The following is a 22,316-nucleotide window of genomic DNA, read 5'->3' on the forward strand; positions in this document are numbered from 1 at the left end:
GATACTGAATTCATCATATTTCATGGCACTTCTTACACGAAGCAGGTTATATGTTCCCTCTCAGAACACGCAGGTGCATGTTCTCAGGTCTGAATGAGCACCACGTATGTAAGCACGTGGGGCTTGTTTCTTCGTGTGTGTCTACGTCACTTAGCATCGAAGTCTGGTGCGTTTGCAAAGACTTAAGTACCCTTTCCAGCCATTAGCGCCATGAAATGACATTTCAAGTAAAGGACAAAAATGTCCTCCTGCCAGAGTTTGCAAATACTTAAGTATCCTTTCTTAATATTGGCACCATAAAACAACATTTCGATTAAAGGACAAAAATGTCCTCCCATCAGAAAGGGTTAAAATCATTATCGTTTTTGCCCTAAGGAGTAAACTCCTCTGCTTTAACAGGAGCTCCTCGCAATATGTCACCCTAAACATTTTGGATCACCCTTTGACGATGCACCATCTACTGTAACAAGAGCTCCCTTTGACGATGCGGCCTTTGCCGTTGTCTGCTGCCGTCGGAGCACCCTTTGCCATCGTCTATTGTCATCAGAGCACCCTTTGTCGCCATTTGCTGCCGTCGGAGCACCCTTTGCCTTTGTTTGCTGTCGTTGGAGCACCTTTTTTTATCGTCTGCTACCGTCAGAGTGTAGTCGGAGCACCGTTGCCACCATCGACTGCATCTACCTTCTAGGTGTTTCTCCTCCACTATCAGATTAACAAAACTTGTGTCCTAGAAGGTGATTTTTGTGCAAGTTTTCGTTATGTAAATAAATTGATTTGTAAATCCGAATGCTAAATCTTACAAGTGGTTGTACTATACATGCTAAATAACACCTATTTTCATACTCAAACAAGAGTCGTGAAAGGCAATGTTATATACTTATGGAGGCTAAATTTCTACAACGATTTGTAAGTTTGAAATTAACAAAGAGTTATACATTTAATATAATAGCGATTTGTTTGATGCAACAACAATTTATACGTTTGAATCAGTAGCGATTTATGATTTATGATTCATGATTTATACATTTAAAGCAACAACGATTTAGACATTTAATGCAATAGCGATTTATGATTTACAATGATATGTACTTATGAAGGGCTCAATTTCTACAACGATTTGTACGTTTGAAGGAGCGCTTTGTACGTTCGATGCACCAACAATTTATATGTTTGAAGCAGTAGTCATGTGTATTTATGATTTATGAAGTTACCATGATTTATACTTAAGTTTGCTAAATCGTACTATGATGTTTACTTAGGAAGCAAAAACGTTACAACGATATGTACTTATGAAGGGTGTGATTTGTACAACGATTTATACGTTTGAAGCAACAACGATTTATACGTTTAATGTAGTAGCCATGTGTAAATATGAAGTTACCTCGACTTATACTTAATTTTGCTAAATCGTACTTGTAATGTTGGTGATTGTGTAACGAATGTGATAATTTGTAATAATATATACTTGGTAAAGCGGTTCTAACATACAATGATGTTGAATTTATGTGTTGTGCAGGTTAACAATGACTACAATTCGTAAGACAAGGAAGCCTTCGCCGTTTGAGGGGATGACTCTTGGAGAAATCATTCACCAATCCGATATATATGAGGGTTATGTAAAGAACATTGAGAATGAAAAAGACAGGAACAAATTGTTGGATATTTATTATGCTGAGCCTGATTCATCAGATATTGAAGATGAAAAGAAAATGAAGAAAGATGAGGAAGAACTAAAGATGAAGAAGAAAAAGAAGAAGGATGACGAAGAGAAGGAAAAGCAAAGAAAGAAGGAGGAGGAGAATGAAAACTACGTGCACTTATGAGGCAAAAAGATTTCTTCCTGCCGACCATGCAAAATTAAATCTATATGCACATCATTCTTCGTGTTATCTGTCATGATTGTCAGTTGCATCGCACTATACTATGCATCGAGTTGTTATTTACCATGCCAATAAAAGAAATGACTTATCGTATATGTGTGTTGACAATAGCGATTCAAGCGACAACAATTTAATGACATCTACGACACTGCGATGCGATTTCAATTTTAATCGCTAAATGAACAATAATTTGAATACGCACATCGCCACCATAATCGTGCAACAATATAAATGTCGCATGCACATGTTTTAATATCATAATACAAATATCATACAAATCGACACTAGCAAATACATAGATTTTATGATATCTAGTTTGAATCATAGATTTTTTAACTTGTTTTATATGTATATATATTATCCACAAATCTAGTATTTTTAAGCATGTGTTGTTGGCATTTAGATGCTTTATTCGAACACATCATGGTTATAAATGTGAAATCATGTTCGTATTTATTGTTATATTGAAATTTGTTTGTTTTTTAAAATTTATGAAATAGCATAAACCAAATTCATGCATAATTTTTGAGGAATATCATAGCAATAATACCCATAATCAACTTACCATTCAAGCATTTAAACAAGTATCATGCAACAATAAATATCATGCGAAATAGAATAAGCATAAATGCATGAACTAATGCAGAACAGTAAAGATTCATGATTCAATGCACATGCATGAATAACTTATTAAGTTATTATCATAGTTGTTTTTGTATGCATATCCCTATTAAATACACACAATTTTAGTTTCCAGTTTTCCTTAAACCAGCGGATACTTAAAATGGACACAACATTCCCGAAGTCCAAGTTAGGTTCCTAGTTGTAGCTTAACACACAATTTGTATTTTATTATTGGGTTGCACACTTATTACTCGACCGATATCAGGAATCAACACCATCTATTAGAATATTAGAAATCAACATCTAATGTCGGGATATCAGGGAAATCAACATCTATTGACGTCACTTTCTTGTTATATCATTAATTACAGTTGAGTCATCAATACACACCACCCCTAGGCAAAGTGACTGAATCTCCTTAAAACTGTGGTTGGGAGGTGAACCACTATATCAGGATCAGGGGCACAATCCAATTTGTTCAGTTTGTATAACAACCCCAACTTATCCTCGTAAAAAGTTATGTTTTTTAAACAATTACGGAAACAAAACCCAAGGATTCGGGGTCTTACAAATTTAATATATATCAAACCACAAGAGATAGTGCATTGAATCAACGAAAAAATAATCAACTTTATTAATCAATAGAAGAAATGTCATATAAACAAAAATAATAGAATAGTCTGTCATAAGGAGACTCTCTATAAAAAACCCACATGTCACGCAAAGCTTGTAAGCTCCATATAGTAAGTCATTTCACTACTATGTACCCGATCTTGAAAAATAGTTTTAAAAGACAAGGTAAAAACTAAAGTCCTTTATACAATTTCCTCTAAAAAACCAAATAGAAAGGAAATACATAAACCAAATTCATGCATAATTTCAGAGGAATATCATAACAACAATACCTATAATCAACTTACTATTCAAGCATTTAAACAAGTATCATGCAACAACAAATATCATGCGAAACAGAATAAGCATAAATGCATGAACTAATGCAGAACAATAGAAATGTATCATTCAATGCACATGCATGGATAACTTATTAAGTTATTATCATAGTTTCCTTTTATATGCATGTCCCTATTAAATACACACAATTTTAGTTTTCAGTTTTTCTTAAACCCATGGATACTCAAAACGGACACAATATTCCCAAAATTTAAGTTAGGTTCTCAGTTGTAGCTTAACACACAATTTGTATTTTATTACTGGGTTGCACACTTATTGTAACGCCCCAAAATTTTAACCCAATTTTTGAAATTTTATTTTTCATAACAGCGAAAACAAGTAATATTATGGGGTTAAGCATTTCGGAACATTACAATGGAGGGAAAGTCAAAACATTTATTTCATTTCACAATCAATGAATAATGACATCAAAGTTTCTAAATAACAAGAATAATAATAAACAAAAATTTAATCTGAGATTGTTCCGGAAACACAATAAACCAAACATCTTGATCAGTACCTCATCCCGCAGCCGCTCATGATATTTTATTCTTCACCTGAAAAATGATAAATTATAGGAATTAGACTACACTCAGTCTAAGTAGGAAATATTGTAATTCTTCCTGCAAGTATATCATGTCTCAAGTATGTGATGTGGGTGCCATGTATGATTTTCAGCATATACAGGATCAAATAAAGAAACTACACAACAACAATAACATGTATATCATTTAACTAACAACCACAACATTAACATGGATAACATTTAACTAACAAATACACATCAAGAGGATTCAAATATCTCATATGTTATAATTTCTTAAGTATGCTAAAAGTACAAAACTATATTCTAAAAGAGTTGTGAAGCTATAAATCTAGAAATTTTACTTAGTGTGATACCTAAAATGTTCTAATTAATGTTTATCTTTTCTTATCTTGTGGGTACATGCGAAACAAGGCAACCATAACAGAAGAAAATATTCGAGGGTTGATTATTCATTGGTGTTTTATTAACCCAAATATTCTAACTGAAACTGTAAATCCTAAAGGAGTGGCTAGTGACCAAGAGAATCTCCCAAAAGCCCAAAACCAAAACAGGATACATCCCTAACTTCTACAGAAGAGCATGAAGCTACCACCTAGAACACATTGGTAGTCCGGGTCCCCTAACTCCGAGAACTGGGGACCAAGGAGCTATTTTTGCTCGAAACACAAAACACATGTCCCTAGAGTTTGTACCACCTGCCCTCTCTAAGGTAAGCCCGAATCTGAGTGGGTTAATCTTTTCATTTATTTAAATTACCCAAAGTATAAGGCCATTTTCCTAAACTACCTCCTACTATCATACACTACAAGAAAATTGTTAATTAGCGACGGAAATTAGCGACGGATTTTTCCCGTCGCTACTTAGCGACAGATTAGCTAGAGATAGAATCTGTCGCTAATTTGTGACGGATTAGCGAAGAAACGACTTTTATCGCTAATCTGTCGCTACTTAGCGACGGATTAGCGACTGCATGTTTTTGTCGCTACTTTTGATTACAAGAACACCAGTTTAGCGACGGATTTAGAGAGGGAACTCTGTCGTCGCTAATCCGTCGCTCATTAGCGACGGATTAGCGACAGTATATATTTCGTCGCGGTTTTTGTATTTTGATTTAGCGACGGAATGTTTCCGTCGCTAAGCCGTCGCTAAATATCGCGTAAATCCCTAATCCCATCCCTCTTTCTCTTTTCCCTGTTTCTCTGTATTGCTCCCTCCCGCCCGTCGGCTCTCGCCACCGTCCGGCCACCGCCGCTCGCCAGCCGCCGCTCCCCGTCCACCGCTCGCCAGCCGGCGCTCGCCAGCTGCCGCTCCCCGTCAACCTCCCGCCACCGTCCGGCGAAGCGCAGGTAATATTCTTCTTCTTCTTCTTCTTCTTCTTCTTCTTCTTCTTCTTCTTCTTCTTCTTCTTCTTCTAAACGCAGGGGGTACGCCCCTTCCCTGCCGGAAACGGAGGGGGTTTAACCCCCTGCCGTGCTTTCCGGCAGGGGGGGTCGACCCCCTGCGTTTCCGGCAAGGGGGGTCGACCCCCTGCCTATGGCGGTGCCGCACTGCCGGCCTCCAGCCCGATCCGGAGGAGGAGGTTCGCCTGTTGTGCATCTTCAACGCGCGGTCCCGGTACATTCCGCCGCTGCCGCAGGGGTACTACGACAATGCCTGATAGTAATCCCGGCAGCTGTCTCGATAGCGGCGAAGCTCTGTGCGAACCCACTAGGTTATGCGGTGGAGCTCGTGAAGAAGGCCAAGGAGGAGGTGACAGACGAGTACATGAGGTCAGTGGCGGACCTCATGGTGCTCAAGGGCCGGCCTAACATCACGGTGGTCCGCACCTTCGTGGTCTCGGACATCAGGCATGCCGGGTTCAGCGAGCTGGACCTCGGCTGGGGAATGCCGGTGTACGGCGGTCCAGCCAAGGGCAGTGACGGCCCAATCCCCAGCTTGGTTAGCTTCTACGTCAACTCCAAGAATAACGAAGGGGGAGAAGGGATGGTGATCCCGATTTCCTTGCCTGCTCCAGCTATGAAGATCTTTGAACGGGAGCTCAAAAAGATGCTGTACAGACCCGCCCCGGATCAAAAGTCCACAGAACCTGTTTTTATCTTATCTGCTTTGTGAATAAAGATCAATTCATTGCCAAACAAATTTGTTATGAGATACCTACGTTGCCTATGTGATCTGTTTTGAAAAGAATTTTTGTTATGGATACCTATGCTGCCCATGTGATCTCTTTTTAAAAAAAATTTGTTATGAGATACCTACGTTGCCTATGTGATCTGTTTTGAAAAGAATTTTTGTTATGGATACCTATGCTGCCCATGTGATCTCTTTTTAAAAAAAATTTGTTATGAGATACCTACGTTGCCTATGTGATCTGTTTTGAAAAGAATTTTTGTTATGGATACCTATGCTGCCCATGTGATCTCTTTTTAAAAAAAAAAAAAGTTATTATGTGATCCCTATGTTGTCCATGTGATTAGCTTGAAAAAAAATTTGTAATATGTGTATATAAGATGTCCATATGGTTTTAAGTGTAGTTTGCATATATGTTGTCCATATGGATTTTAAGTTGAATTTTTTTTTGTAATGTATATATACAAGTTGTCCATGTTGTTCAATTTGTTAGTTTGTTAATGTCTACTGGTAGTTAGTTTTACTTCAATTTGTTTTCTTGAAATCTGGTTAGTTAGAGTATTTCAATCTATTAGTCTTTTATAATTATATTTTTCTTAGATAGATTGGTATTTAATGTTCTCACAATCAGTTAGTTAGATTAGGGCTATTTGAATTCTTTATGATAGTGGTGGTTAAACGGAGTTCACATCTTTTCTAGTAAACTAATTGATTGATTTACTATTCCTTTGCTAAGTAGTTCAGATTAGAAATTGTCTATGACTTTATGTTAGTCGACTGGTTCAACATGTTATAGCTGGTTTGTTAAATTAGCATCTTCTAGTTAGATTTGGCTTAACATATATACTATTTTTCTTTTCTCTTCTTTCAATTAGTTAGAGTTGTTTTAATTTGTTTTAATTTTTTTAGTTAGTGTTTCATCTTGTTTCATGATTAGTTAGTTTGTTACTTAATTTGTTTTGTTTTTGTGCAGATTTTTCAACGGAACCAACTCGTGCTCGGCCACCTGTGGTAAGTAAATGACAAAAACAATGCAAATCGGGTAAATACCCGTGGTGAGTAAGTGATGCAAACGTATCACATGTTATTTAATTTATTGAATGCAGCACTTTATTGTTCACACACTCACTTAGTTGTTGATATCTAGGACTGCTTTGTTGGAGTTCGAAGATCATGCTGAGCATGATTTTAATGTAGAAATATGGAAGTGTTCTTATTTTTGGAGTACGGAGTCCATGCTAAGCATGGTAGTAGTTAGTGAGATATTGAAGTGTGTTTGCTGCAGGTACATGTTTGCCATTTATTTGATATGAATGATTATGATGTATTGCAATGTTTGATGTAATTGTATCCATGCTTGCATGTAGTTACTTTCAATTTGATTTTGACTTCCATGTGAAATTTTATAATAAAAGCATGCTTCAAATGATTGTATCATGTCATTAATAGTTTGCACATGAAAATATTAAGTTATCAATGTATGCATCAAAATTCTTGTTATTGTTTGACATAGTATATTGCATGATAAATTTGATATTTTCTTTATCGTCGCATTCTGATTGTTTTTTTCTTAATTCGTTAGGATACTATTCGTAACATCATACGACAGAATGACTGCAAACCGTGAATGGATGTACCGTAGGATAGTGGACAATGAGTTATCGCATGAATATATGGATGGTGTCGATAGTTTTATTGAATTTGCAACGATGAGTGTCAGTACGGTAGATCCCACAGGTCGGATTAGGTGTCCGTGCAAGATTTGTAAGAATAATCGATTTGTAGAACCTCATGGCGTTAGACATCACCTATACAGGAAGGGTTTTGTGAGTGATTATCAGAACTGGGCGTTTCATGGAGAAGAATTTAGAAACGATTTTGATGCACGGGTGAATGTGGTGCACGATAATCCATATACGAATTTGATATTTGATGCTGCAGGAACAGAACTGGGTTCTGCTATGAGTTCTAGTGATGTAAGAACTGTCGTAGATGAAGAATCACCAAACGATGCAGCTAGTAGATTTTATGATTTACTTAAAGATGCTGATGAGCCACTTTGGAACGGTTGTGAGAGTCACACTATCTTGTCTGCAGTTCTTCAACTAATGAATTTGAAGTCCGAGTATAATTTGAGTCAATCATGTTTTGACCGTTTGTGCATGATTGTGAAGAGTATGTTGCCTAAAGATGAGAAATTGCCACAAAATTTCTATCGTGCGAAAGTTATGGTCAACGCTCTAGGTATGGGTTACAAAAAGATTGATGCTTGTCCAAATCACTGCATGTTGTATTTCAAGGAGCAGGAAAACGACATATCATGCCCGTCATGTGGGCATCCTCGGTTCAAGCCAAAGACAAGAGGCAATGGTAGCACGAGATCAAAGGAAGTTTCATACAAGTCGCTCCGCTACTTTCCTATCACTCCTAGATTGCAGCGATTGTATATGTCTTCAAAGACAGCTAAACACATGAGATGGCATGCAAATAAAGTTCGACACGATGAAAACAAGATCACGCATCTTGTTGACGCTGAAGCTTGGAAGCACTTTGATCGTACTCATCAGAACTTCGCAATGGAAGTGCGAAATGTTAGACTCGGTCTATGTACAGATGGATTTAATCCATTTGGGGGTAGATCAACTCCATACTCATGCTGGCCAGTATTTGTAACTCCATACAACCTTCCACCAAGCTTGTGTATGAAACGTCCAAATCTTTTCTTGTCTCTGTTGATCCCTGGTCCGACCTCACCTGGCCAAAATCTTGATGTATATCTAAGGCCATTGATTGATGAATTAAAAGTACTGTGGGATGACGGTGTTACCACGTATGATGCCCACAAAAAACAAAATTTCAACATGAAGGCCGCTGTTCTATGGACAATCAGTGACTTCCCTGCATATGGTATGTTATCTGGTTGGAGCACACATGGGAGGTTGGCTTGTCCGTACTGCATGGAGGATTCCAAAGCTTTTAGATTGAGGCATGGAAGGAAGCCTTGCTGGTTTGATTGCCATCGTCGATTTCTACCCAGCGATCATCCGTTTCGACGTCAAAAGAATGCATTTACAGCAGGCACAACTGAAATGGAAGGGGTCCATCCTCAAGATTGTCTGGCATAGAGATTTTAAGAAGATTGCGATACTTTCCAGATGTATTAACAGATGCCCGCAGTCCTACACCCTTCCGTGGATTTGGGAAGGAACACAATTGGACGAAAAAATCTATTTTTTGGGAACTACCGTATTGGCCGACCCTATTGATACGACATAATTTGGATGTGATGCATGTAGAGAAAAATGTGTTTGATAATGTGTTCAATACAGTAATGAATATTAAAGGAAAAACGAAGGATAATCCGAAGGCCCGTATGGATTTAAAATTAATATGTAAAAGACCAGAATTGGAACTCAAAGACTATAATGGCAAAGTACTGAAACCAAAGGCGAAGTACGTGCTCGGACCTGATCAAATAAAACATGTATGTCAATGGTTGAGACAACTGAGATTTCCAGATGGATATGTCTCTAACATTGCTCGGGCTGTGAAGATTGACGATGGACAGTTATATGGGTTGAAGAGCCATGATTGTCATATCTTTATGCAACGATTGATACCCCTAGCATTCCATGATATGTTAGACAAACCTATATGGGGGGTATTGTCTGAGTTGAGCGGATTTTTCAGAACATTGTGCGCATCGGAGGTCATTGTATCAGATGTAAAGAATCTCGAGGACTCTGTCATCACCACTGTTTGTCTGTTAGAAAAGATATTTACGCCAGCATTTTTCGATGTTATGGAACATTTGATCATACATTTGCCATATGAACTAAGGGTTGGTGGCCCTGTGCAATATCGATGGATGTACCCATTTGAAAGGTATATGTTTTTTTATATTTGTCTCTTTAATGACAGATATTTAAAATTTGAAATGTATATTCTTGTCAGATGCATGTTCGACCTAAAAAAAAAGGTTCGTAATAAAGCAAGAGTAGAAGGCTCTATTTGTGAGGCGTACACTTTAGAAGAGATTTCAAATTTCTCATCTATGTACTTCGAACCTCATATTTCAACACGTTACACATGCCCGCCCCGTAACGATGATGGAGAACAAGTAACTGTAGCTGACAAGCTGTCGATATTTCAACGACTTGGGCATGCATTTGGTAGTTGCCGATCAAGGCTATTGATAGATCAAGAGCAAGATGCAGCACACATCTATATTCTTTTTAATTGTTCAGCGATCGACCCATACATCGAGTAAGTATATGTATATGCAACTCAATTATAAATCCTTTTATGTTCTATATGTGGATACATGGCTCGGTAATATAAGTATTTGTGGTTTGCAGACGATTTGATCTGGAGTTGCAAAGCAAAGTTTCACATCTCACTAATGCAGAAGTACAAAAAGGACGTGAAACTAAGTTTGTGGAGTGGTTGAAACAGTTGGTAAAGAAGCTAACATAAATTTTGTACTTATAAACAACACTAAGTTACTTAATTGATCGTGATCACAATAATTGTTTATGTCTGTGCGTAGGTTCGCCATGGTGATGTTAAAGATCAAGGAATATGTGATTTAGAAAATGGTCCGACCAAAGTTGTGCAATGCTACAACGGGTATATCGTAAATGGTTATCGATTCCATACAAAAGACTACGGTATAAACAAATCAACGATAAATAGTGGCGTGTGTGTCAAGGGTAGCAGCTACGGTGAAAATGAACATGATTACTACGGTGTTATAGAGAAAATAATGGAGTTGACTTACTTAGGCATGAATAACAGGGTTACGGTATTCAAGTGTCATTGGTTTGATCCAACTGCAACAAGACTCGACAAAGCTTCAGGCATTGTGGAGGTGAATCATAAATCCAGGTTTGGAACATATGAACCATTCATATTAGCCTCGCAAGCTCAACAAGTTTATTATACTTCATATCCGAGTATAAAAAAGTCAGATAGAAATGAATGGTGGGCAGTTTGCAAGGTGAAATCCAAACTATACCCCGAGTATGATCAGTTACAAGAAGATGAGTTAGCTGAAGACAGTGATTACTATCAATCAGATGATGTCTGTGACTTCGCTTATGGTCACGATGTTGCGCATGATATGCATGTCATATCTCCATTGGCTGATGAAACATTCATAGAGGAATGTGATCCAAATGATGTACCAAGTGGATGGGCAAACAATGAAGAAGAAGAAGAAGAAGAAGAAGAAAGTCAAACTAGTGACGAGGAAGAATTCTCAAGCTAGTCAGCAAAATCTTATACTAGAAACCTCTATTTAAATGCATTGTAATACTTGATGTGAGTTGTATTGCAATACTTGGTGTGAATGATTAAAAATTTTATTTCAATGTATTGTAATACTTGATACGAATGATTCGAATGCATTGTAATACTTGATGTGAATGATTTCAATTATCTGAATGTATTATAATTTATGCAATTAACGAATGATTTGAATTAGTGCAATACTTGATGTCAATGATTTGAATTATTTGAATGCATTGCAATGCTTGATGTGAATGACTTGAATGCATTGTAATACTTGATGTGAATTATTTGAATGTATTGTATGACATATGTTATTTGTTAGAATATGGTTCGTGGAGGTTATAGTGGTTGCTCATCCAGTAGTAGTCAGGCTCAACCTTCATCTTCACGGGCTCCTGTGATAGGTATATCATATAACTAATTAGATGCTTGATTAGTTCAAATGCACATTCTGAGAACTTGGTGTGTATTTTTTTACAGATGATGTTGCGCCTGTACACGACCCACCTACACCAGTTGATTGCACAAGTCAACAGCCAACACAGGAAACAGGGTCTTCACAGGCTGGCACAAGAAGACTCATTCGAATAGTGTATATCGATAATCGACCGTAAGTATTTTGTTTTCAATTATTGCATATCTTTTAAATATTTTATATTGATATTTACTGTGTAACAATTCATGTGCAGCACGAGGTTTGAGCCACAAGAAGTAGTACGGGAGATTAGGAATTCACTTCTTCAACATCTACCAGGACCAGTTGCTCAATAGAAAGAGTACCCAAAGGAGGTATTAGACAGATTGTGGTCCTCATTCATGGTATACAGTTGTTCCTCATAGTTAATGTGTTTCATATTTAATTTATTTAAGCAATGTCTACTAACTTTCTGAAAATATTTGTAGGCTTCGAATCGCTTTGCAACTACGGTGGAAGAAAATGATGCAAGGAAGGTGTGGCAGAAGGTGGCTGCCAATCGATTTGCAGACATGCTGCACACTATGAAGACTGCAGCAAAAAAAGCATCTGGCGTAGTAGATGATCCATTATTGTGGAAGGGCCATGGTCCTATTACTATCAGGAGAGATTACTGGGATGAAATGTGCGATATGTGGGCGGGAGATGCATTTAAAAATCGCTCTGCGAAGGCTTCACAAAATCGATCGAAGATGCCCGAAGCCCATCTACACACAGGTGGATCTAAGACATTTGGGAGCCACCTAAAGAAAATGGTAACTTATCAATATATAATATTAATTTTATAAGTATAGTTGCAAATTTGTGTACTAAATCTTTTATCATTTAACTTCGCAGGAAGCAGAAAAAGGAGGCAGTGTACCATATAAGGATGTGTTTGTAGAAACACATAAACGGAAGACCACGGGAGTCTTCGTATCAGAGAAGGCGAGAACGACAACGGTATGTATTAATTCTATTAATAATCATTGCAATATATATGCAAGTCATCATAATGTTATCATTAATTATTAATGAATACTTTAAACATTATTTTGTAGGAGGCATATGAGCAACAAATGGTAGAGCGATATGGTGAAGACGCTACTCAGCATCCATCATTTGATCCTACAGCATGGGTGACTGCAGCAGGTGAACCCAAAAAAGGTCGCGTGTTCGGGTTTGGGAGTAATATGAACACTTCACCAGTTATTGGTTCTTCCAGTTACAGCTCACCAACTTCTTGTGCCGACATAAGCTCCAAGCAGCCGACTATTCTTTCCGGTGATGATGTACGCGAGATCATTAATGAATCACTGAATAACTACTTCCAATACATCGTCGCCCCCTTTCTCCGAAATGAGATTAAGGCCGCTGTTCTGAACAGGGGATCTTCGATTCCAGGTCCCTCTCAGGTATAATCACATATATAGTTTTTTTGACTATCTTAAAGCACATCTGAGCATGGTAGAATCACATATAGAGTTTTTCTAGATGCCTTAGAACACATATGAACATGCTATAATCACATATTCAATTTTTTTACTGCCTTAGCACACATATGAGCATGATAGAATCACATATAAAATTTTTGGCTTTGCCTGCCTTAGAGCACATATGAGCATGCTATATTCACATATTCAATTTTTTTACTGCCTTAGCACACATACGAGCATGATCGAATCACATATATAGTTTTTTGCCTGCCTTAAAGCACATCTGAGCATGGTAGAATCACATATAGAGTTTTTTTATATGCCTTAGAACACATATGAACATGCTATAATCACATATTCAATTTTTTGACTGCCTTAGCACACATATGAGCATGATAGAATCACATATATATATATTTAACTTTTTGTCTGTCTTAGAGCACATATGAGCATGATAGAATCACATATAAAGTTTTTTTGATTGCATTAGAACACATATGAGCATGCTATAATCACATATTCAGTTTTTTGATTGCCTAAGAACACATATGAGCATATTATAATCACATATTCTGTTTTTTGACTGCCTTAGCACACATATGAGCATGCTATAATAAAATATAGAGTTTTTTAACTGCCTTAGAACACATATGAACATGTTATATATCATTTATGATAGAATCACATATAAAATTTTTGGCTTTGCCTGCCTTAGAGCACATATGAGCATGCTATATTCACATATTCAATTTTTTTACTGCCTTAGCACACATACGAGCATGATCGAATCACATATATAGTTTTTTGCCTGCCTTAAAGCACATCTGAGCATGGTAGAATCACATATAGAGTTTTTTTAGATGCCTTAGAACACATATGAACATGCTATAATCACATACTCAATTTTTTGACTGCCTTAGCACACATATGAGCATGATAGAATCACATATAGAGTTTTTTTATTGCCTTAGATCACACATGAGCACATGATAGAATCACATATAGTGTGTAATTTATTTCATTATATTTTGTTTATCAATACTGACTGTTCTTTTCTTGTGTAGGCTGCTAGCGATAATCAGGGTAGTGGAGCTGAAGGGACAGATAAAGACAATGAACAAGAAGACGCACAAAATCTTGGCGATGATTAGAGGACTTTGTTGAAGAAGTTCTATTTTTTTTATTTTTCCTAATTGTAATTGTTGAATTGTAAATAATTAAACTTCTTAGTTTTAAGGTGGAACGATTAATTATTATAGATACTTGTTATATGAATTTTTTTGTGTGGTTTGTTTTTTATTTACAGGAAATATAAATTGTACAGGAAATATAAATTGTACAGTTCTCCGTAATTAATTTTTAAATAAATTTTTTTTGATTTTTTTTCGTTTTTGCGACGGATTAGCGACGGATGATTCCGTCGCTATTCATATTATTCTAGCGACGGCTTAGCGACGGAATTAAATCCGTCGCCACGCCGTGGTCGCCGTTTAGTACCGCCGGATTGGCGACGGAATGTAGCGCTCGTTATTCCGTCGCAATTAGCGACGGACTTGGCGACGGAATTATTCCGTCGCCAGTTAGCGTCGAAATATTCGCGACGTAAGCATACTGTCGCCGCGTTGTCGCTAATCCGTCGCTAACATGGTTAGCGACGGATTAGCGACGGATTAGCGACGGAAGGTGGTCGTCGCTAATCTACTGCTTTGTTGTAGTGATAGTAGTAGGTCCCCAACCTTAGTTATTTTACCAAGGCATACACATCTCAATTTTTTTTTCATATTGATTGCATAAACCTACTCAGAGTGCTCCAGTACCTTTAAACTAGTCAAGCACACAAGTCCCGATACTTTTAAACCAGTCAGGCTCACAAAATTTAAATTTAAGTTTCTCACCGGTGTTATTGACATTAAGTGCAAGCTCATCAACCCAAGTACCCACATCAGGTACCCAACTTATATTGCCCATTAGGCAAGATTTCCCAAACACCCACTCAGTGTGCTCCGGTGCCTTTAAACTGTCAAGCACAAATGCTCTGATACCTTTAAACCAGTCAGGCAGGAATATTAAATTTTGCATTCTTATGGATATTAATGGTATAAGCTCAAGGCCCCCAATCGAGACTCCCGAATCCCCTGCTTGGCATCTTAGGTGCCAACAACATCAGACCTGTAGGCTCGGCTATGGGTTCATTCTTGGAGAATTATGAGTAAAACTATGGTTCATAGTTCATCACAAAAAGTAAATGTATTGTTTCATAACCACAATCTTTTCATCATACTAAGTTTTATTATCACTAAAACAGTGGCCTTCTACTTCATAGAAGTAAGACACACATAAGGTTAATCCTTTACATTCAAGTGTTTATAAATAGGGTTTGATCATTGGCACAATGTACTGTTTATTTGTGACTTTTGTTGAAAGAATATGAGAATGGGTAATTCAAATTGGCAATGTAATCACGTTGTCACAGGAAATGTTGGATGCTAGTGCTAAATCCTTTCAAGTGTTGTCATATATGTGCAGTTTACACAATATATAGTATAATTATAGAAAAACTCATGGACTTCCAGATTTACTAAACTTGATTAAATATAGTAAACATCAATAACTTCACCCTTTTCATTACCCAATGTATGGAAAGAACACAGTGTATAAAAAAAATGGGAAACAATATGTAGCCTATAGCTTGTGCCCAAAAACTTACACATAAATATAATTTCTATCATGGATCCATACAAAAAATAATTTCTACCAATAAACTTACCACAGGTAACCATTCAATAATTGCATTTAACCCCTAAATATCAAATGGTAACATATAGGGCACTAATCCAAGTTCTATTTAATAGATTTCAGGAAATCCCAACAAATAGCCATCCAGCCTCCTTTTTTTTGCAAAGGACATATCTTTAAAAAGGAAATCCCTAATTGAGTTGTATGCTCAGTTTTGATAAGGCCGAACCAACATCTTTCTGGCTATTTACATTAGTAATGCTTATTTAATATTATCAAGGAAAGAGGAAGTAACAGAAGGGTTTCTGCCTTGTCCTCAACAGAACAATACTCCTTGCATTCTTTAGTTCAAAACAAAACTTGAATACAATCAATGCATAAAAATTTCACTGTCATTGAACTCAATCCATATCAGATTATGTCAAAACCCGTATCACCAACAATCAATGTTAAGATCGTGCTAACGCTGAACAAAAATTTAGAGATATATTTCCAATGCCAAATCTACAAATTAAAAGTATGTATACAATACAAAGTCAAATACAAAGACTGATACAGAACATTAACACCATATATATGTATTCATATATGTATATATATCATCAATCTCAAATCAATTTAACAAACTTATTAGGCATTTTGACTTCTAGTCATAACAAGTATTGTCAAGAACACGCAATTCATGAGTGACAGGGAACAATGAACAATATTCATTCGACCTTCAATGTCAACTGACAGGACTGATTGAAACAAGATATTCGAACTCTCATAATAAACAGAAAAGTGTCAACCACGATCCATCTTTTGATGCTCCCTAACACTGTGGCTAAATGATGGGCGCACGATTTAGCAATATGGAGCATCAACATTTTTTAGCAGAGTTATCACTTATACATGCTTAAACAAAAATGCCTACAACATGTGTCTATACAGAACAACCAGACCCTTTTATTATATATATATATATATATATATATATTATTTGGGATTAACGGCAACCCAAAATGTAACTACAAATAAGGTCTGTCAGATAACCTCAAGGCCTACCCTGGCCGATTGAGATCCCCAAAAAAATTTCATCTTGCTATTCACAACAACCCTAAATTCCATAATTTTTTGATTTGGGATTCACGACGCCCCCTATCATATGCCCGAACACACGACACACCCAAGCAGGAAAAAAAAGCAGTAAATCCTACCTGTTCCAGCGAAGAAGTTGTTGCTACCACGAGAGAAAGTCGGTCAGCCTCGACAACACCACAACTTGAGAAGAGGTCGATGTCGCCGACGAGGGCTTCGATGAGCAGCAGACCAGAGCTCGGAGGTCGATCCGAACGGGCGGGCGGGTGAATTCAGAGAGAGGGTGAGTGGGGAAACAGGAGATGTGTTGGCCGAGTCCACCCGCGTGCAAGGGCGGAGAGGAGTCGAGAGGGAGGAGAAGACAGAGAGGGAGAGAAGAGATGAGAGGCAGAGGAGAGTGAGAGAGACAAACTCGGGGTCCCTCTTTGTGGGGGAAATTCAGAGAAGAGAGGAGCTCTCCTTTGGCGGCTGCGCTCCACCCCTCCCCCATTGCGATTTCTGTTAGGGTTCACTTTGAACCATAACCTTTGTTTGTTTGTTTGTTTTTTTTTTTATCGAGCAACCCATATCGGGTTGCCTTGAACTCATTTTCCTTTTTTTTTCGTAGGGTGCGGGTCGGGTCCTGGTCCAGTTCTAAGGCAGTAAAAAAACTTTATATGTGATTTGTGCATGCTCATATGTGTTTTAAGATAGTCAAAAAACTGAATATGTGATTATAACATGCTCATATGTGTTCTTAGGCAGTAAAAAAACTGAATATGTGATTATAGCATGCTCATATGTGCTCTAAGGCAGACAAAAAAACTTTATATGTGATTATAGCATGCTCATATGTGCTCTAAGGCAATAAAAAAACTCTATATGTTATTATAGCATGCTCATATATGCTTTAAAGAAATAAAAAAACTCTATATGTGATTCTATCATGCTCATATATGTGCTAAGGCAGTCAAAAAACTGAATATGTGATTATAACATGCTCATATGTGTTCTTAGGCAGTCAAAAAACAGAATATGTGATTATAGCATGTTCATATGTGTTCTAAGGCAGTCAAAAAAACTTTATATGTGATTCTATCATGCTCATATGTGTTCTTAGGCAGTCAAAAAACTGAATATGTGATTATAGCATGCTCATATGTTCTCTAAGGCAGGCAAAAAAATTTATATGTGATTATAGCATGCTCATATGTGCTCTAAGGCAATAAAAAAACTTTATATGTTATTACAACATGCTCATATGTGCTCTAAGGCAGGCAAAAAACTCTATATGTGATTCTATCATGCTCATATGTGCTCTAAGGCAGGCAAAAAGTTATATATGTGATTCGATTATGCTCATATGTGTTCTAAGGCAGACAAAAAACTGAATATGTGATTATACCTGAGAGGGACCTGGAATCGAAGATCCCCTGTTCAGAACAAGATTGTTGATCTCATTTCGGAGAAAGGGGGCGACTGTGTCATGGAAGTAGTTATTCAGTGATTCCGTAATGATCTGACATACATCATCACCGGAAAGAATAGTCTGTTGCTTGGAGCTTATGTCGGCGCAAGAAGTCGGTGAGCCGTAACTGGAAGAAGCAATAACTGGTGAAGTGTTCATATTACTCCCAAACTCGAACACGCAACCTTCTTTGGGTTCACCTGCTGCAGTCACCCATGCTGTAGGATCAAATGATGGATGCTGAGTAGCGTCATCGCCATATCTCTCTATCATTTGTTGCTCATATGCCTCCTACAAAATAATGTTTAAAGTATTCATTAATAATTAATGATAACATTATGATAACTTGCATATATATTGCAATGATTATTAATAGAATAAATACATACCGTTGTCGTTCTCGCCTTCTCTGATACGAAGACTCCCGTGGTCTTCCGTTTATGTGTTTCAACAAACACATCTTTATATGGTACACTGCCTCCTTTTTCTGCTTCCTGCGAAGTTAAATGACAAAAGATTTAGTACATAAGTTTGCAACAATACTTATAAAATTAATATTATATATTGATGAGTTACCATTTTCTTCAGGTGGCTCCCAAATGTCTTAGATCCACCTGTGTGTAGATGGGCTTCGGGCATCTTCGATCGATTTTGTGCAGCCTTCGCAGAGCGATTTCTAAATACATCTCCCGCCCACTTATCGCACATTTCATCCCAGTAATCTCTCCTGATAGTAATAGGGCCATGGCCCTTCCACAGTAATGGATCATCTACTACGCCAGATGCTTTTTTTGCTGCAGTCTTCATAGTGTGCAGCATGTCTGCAAATCGATTGGTAGCCACCTTCTGTCACACCTTCCTTGCATCATTTTCTTTCACCATAGTTGCAAAGCGATTCGAAGCCTACAAATATTTTCAGAAAGTTAGTAGACATTACTTAAATAAATTAAATATGAAACACATTAACTATGAGGAACAACTGTATACCGTGAATGAGGACCACAATCTGTCTAACACCTCCTTTGGGTACTCTTTCCATTGAGCAACCGGTCCTGGTAGATGTTGAAGAAGTGAATTCCTAATCTCTCGTACTACTTCTTGTGACTCAAACCTCATGCTGCACATGAATTGTTACACAGTAAATATCAATATAAAATATTTATAAGATATGCAATAATTGAAAACAAAATACTTACGGTCGATTATCGATATACACTATTCGAATGAGTCTTTTTGTGTCAGACTGAGAAGACCCTGCTTCCTGTGTTGGCTCCTGACTTGTGTGATCAACTGGTGTAGGTGGGTCGTCTATAGGCGAAACATCATCTGTAAAAAAATACGTTAGAAGTTCTCAGAATGCGCATTTGAACTAATGAAGCATCCAATTAATTAATCAATATACCTATTACAGGAGCCCATGAAGATGAAGGTTGAGCCTGACTACTACTGGATGAGCGACCACTGTAACCTCCACAAACCATATTCTAACAAATAACATACGTCATACAATACATTCAAATAATTCACATCAAGTATTACAATATATTCAAGTCATTCGAATCAAGTATTACAATAATTCAAATCATTCATATCAGGTACTGCAATGCATTCAAGTCATTCACATCTAGCATTGCAATGCATTCAAATCATTCGCATCAAGTATTACAATATATTCAAGTCATTCGAATCAAGTATTACAATAATTCAAATCATTCATATCAGGTACTGCAATGCATTCAAGTCATTCACATCTAGCATTGCAATGCATTCAAATCATTCGCATCAAGTATTACAATGCATTCAAATAATTCGTATCAAGTATCACAATACATTCAAATAAAATTTTTAATCATTCACATCAAGTGTTGCAATACAACTCATGCATTCGCATCAAGTATTACAATACATTCAAATAATTCAAATCATTCACATCAAGTATTGCAATGCATTCAAATCATTCGTATCAAGTATTACAATACATTCAAATAAATTTTTTAATCATTCACACCAAGTATTGCAATACAACTCACATCAAGTACTGCAATGCATTTAAATAGAGGTTTGTAGTATAAGATTTTGCTCACTAGCTTGAGAATTCTTCCTCGTCACTAGTTTGACTTTCTTTTTCTTCTTCTTCTTCTTCTTCTTCTTCATTGTTTGCTCATCCACTTGGTACATCATTTGGATCACATTCCTCTATGAATGTTTCATCAGCCAATGGAGATATGACATGCATATCATGCGCAACATCGTGACCATAAGCGAAGTCATAGACATCATCTGATTGATAGTAATCGCTGTCTTCAGCTAACTCATCTTCCTGTAACTGATCATACTCGGGGTATAGTTTGGACTTCACCTTGCAAACTGCCCACCATTTATTTCTATCTGAGTTTTTTATACCCGGATATGAAGTATAATAAACTTGTTGAGCTTCCGAGGCTAATATGAATGGTTCATATGTTCCAAACCTGGATTTATGATTCACCTCCATAATGCTTGAAGCTTTGTCGAGTCTTGTTGCAGTTGGATCAAACCAATGACACTTGAATAAAGTTACCCTGTTATTCATGCCTAAGTAAGTCAACTCCATTATTTCCTCTATAACACCGTAGTAATCATGTTCATTTTCACCATAGCTGCTACCCTTGACACACACGCCACTATTTATCGTTGATTTGTTTATACCGTAATCTTTTGTATGGAATCGATAACCATTTACGATATACTCGTTGTAGCATTGCACAACTTTGGTCGGACCATTTTCTAAATCACATATTCCCTGATCTTTAACATCACCATGACGAACCTACGCACAGACATAAACAATGATTGTGATCACGATCAATTAAGTAACTTAGTGTTGTTTATAAGTACAAAATTTATGTTAGCTTCTTTACCAACTGTTTCAACCACTCCACAAACTTAGTTTCACGTTCTTTTTGTACTTCTGCATCAGTGAGATGTGAAACTTCGCTTTGCAACTCCAGATCAAATCGTCTGCAAACCACAAATACTTATATTACCGAGCCATGTATCCACATATAGAACATAAAAGGATTTATAATTGAGTTGCATATACATATACTTACTCAATGTATGGGTCGATCGCTGAGCAATTAAAAAGAATATAGATGTGTGCTGCATCTTGCTCTCGATCTGTCAATAGCCTTGATCGGCAACTACCAAATGCATACCCAAGTGGTTGAAATATCGACAGCTTTTCAGCTACAGTTACTTGTTCTCCATCATCGTTACGGGACGGGCATGTGTAACGTGTTGGAATATGAGGTTCGAAGTACATAAATGAGAAATTTGAAATCTCTTCTAAAGTGTACGCCTCACAAATAGAGCCTTCTACTCTTGCTTTATTACGAACCTTTTTTTTTAGGTCGAACATGCATCTGACAAGAATATACATTTCAAATTTTAAATATCTGTCATTAAAGAGACAAATATAAAAAAACATATACCTTTCAAATGGGTACATCCATTGATATTGCACAGGGCCACCAACCCTTAGTTCATATGGCAGATGTATGATCAAATGTTCCATAACATCGAAAAATGCTGGCGGAAATATCTTTTCTAGCAGACAAACAGTGGTGATGACAGAGTCCTCGAGATTCTTTACATCTGATACTACGACCTCCGATGCGCACAATGTTCTGAAAAATCCGCTCAACTCAGACAATACCCCCCATATAGGTTTGTCTAACATATCATGGAATGCTAGGGGTAT

The 22,316-nt window shown here is 37.1% G+C and overlaps 1 pseudogene; it reads left to right on the top strand.

Annotated features, from left to right (window-relative positions):
* Positions 1-5,535: 5,535 nt before the first annotated feature.
* On the top strand, positions 5,536-6,114 carry LOC149816896 (benzyl alcohol O-benzoyltransferase pseudogene; annotated as a pseudogene).
* The last annotated feature ends 16,202 nt before the right edge of the window (positions 6,115-22,316 follow it).

This window comes from Nuphar pumila, chromosome 14, assembly GCF_984573655.1.
Source record: "Nuphar pumila chromosome 14, dmNupPumi1.hap1.1, whole genome shotgun sequence".
NCBI lineage: Eukaryota > Viridiplantae > Streptophyta > Magnoliopsida > Nymphaeales > Nymphaeaceae > Nuphar > Nuphar pumila.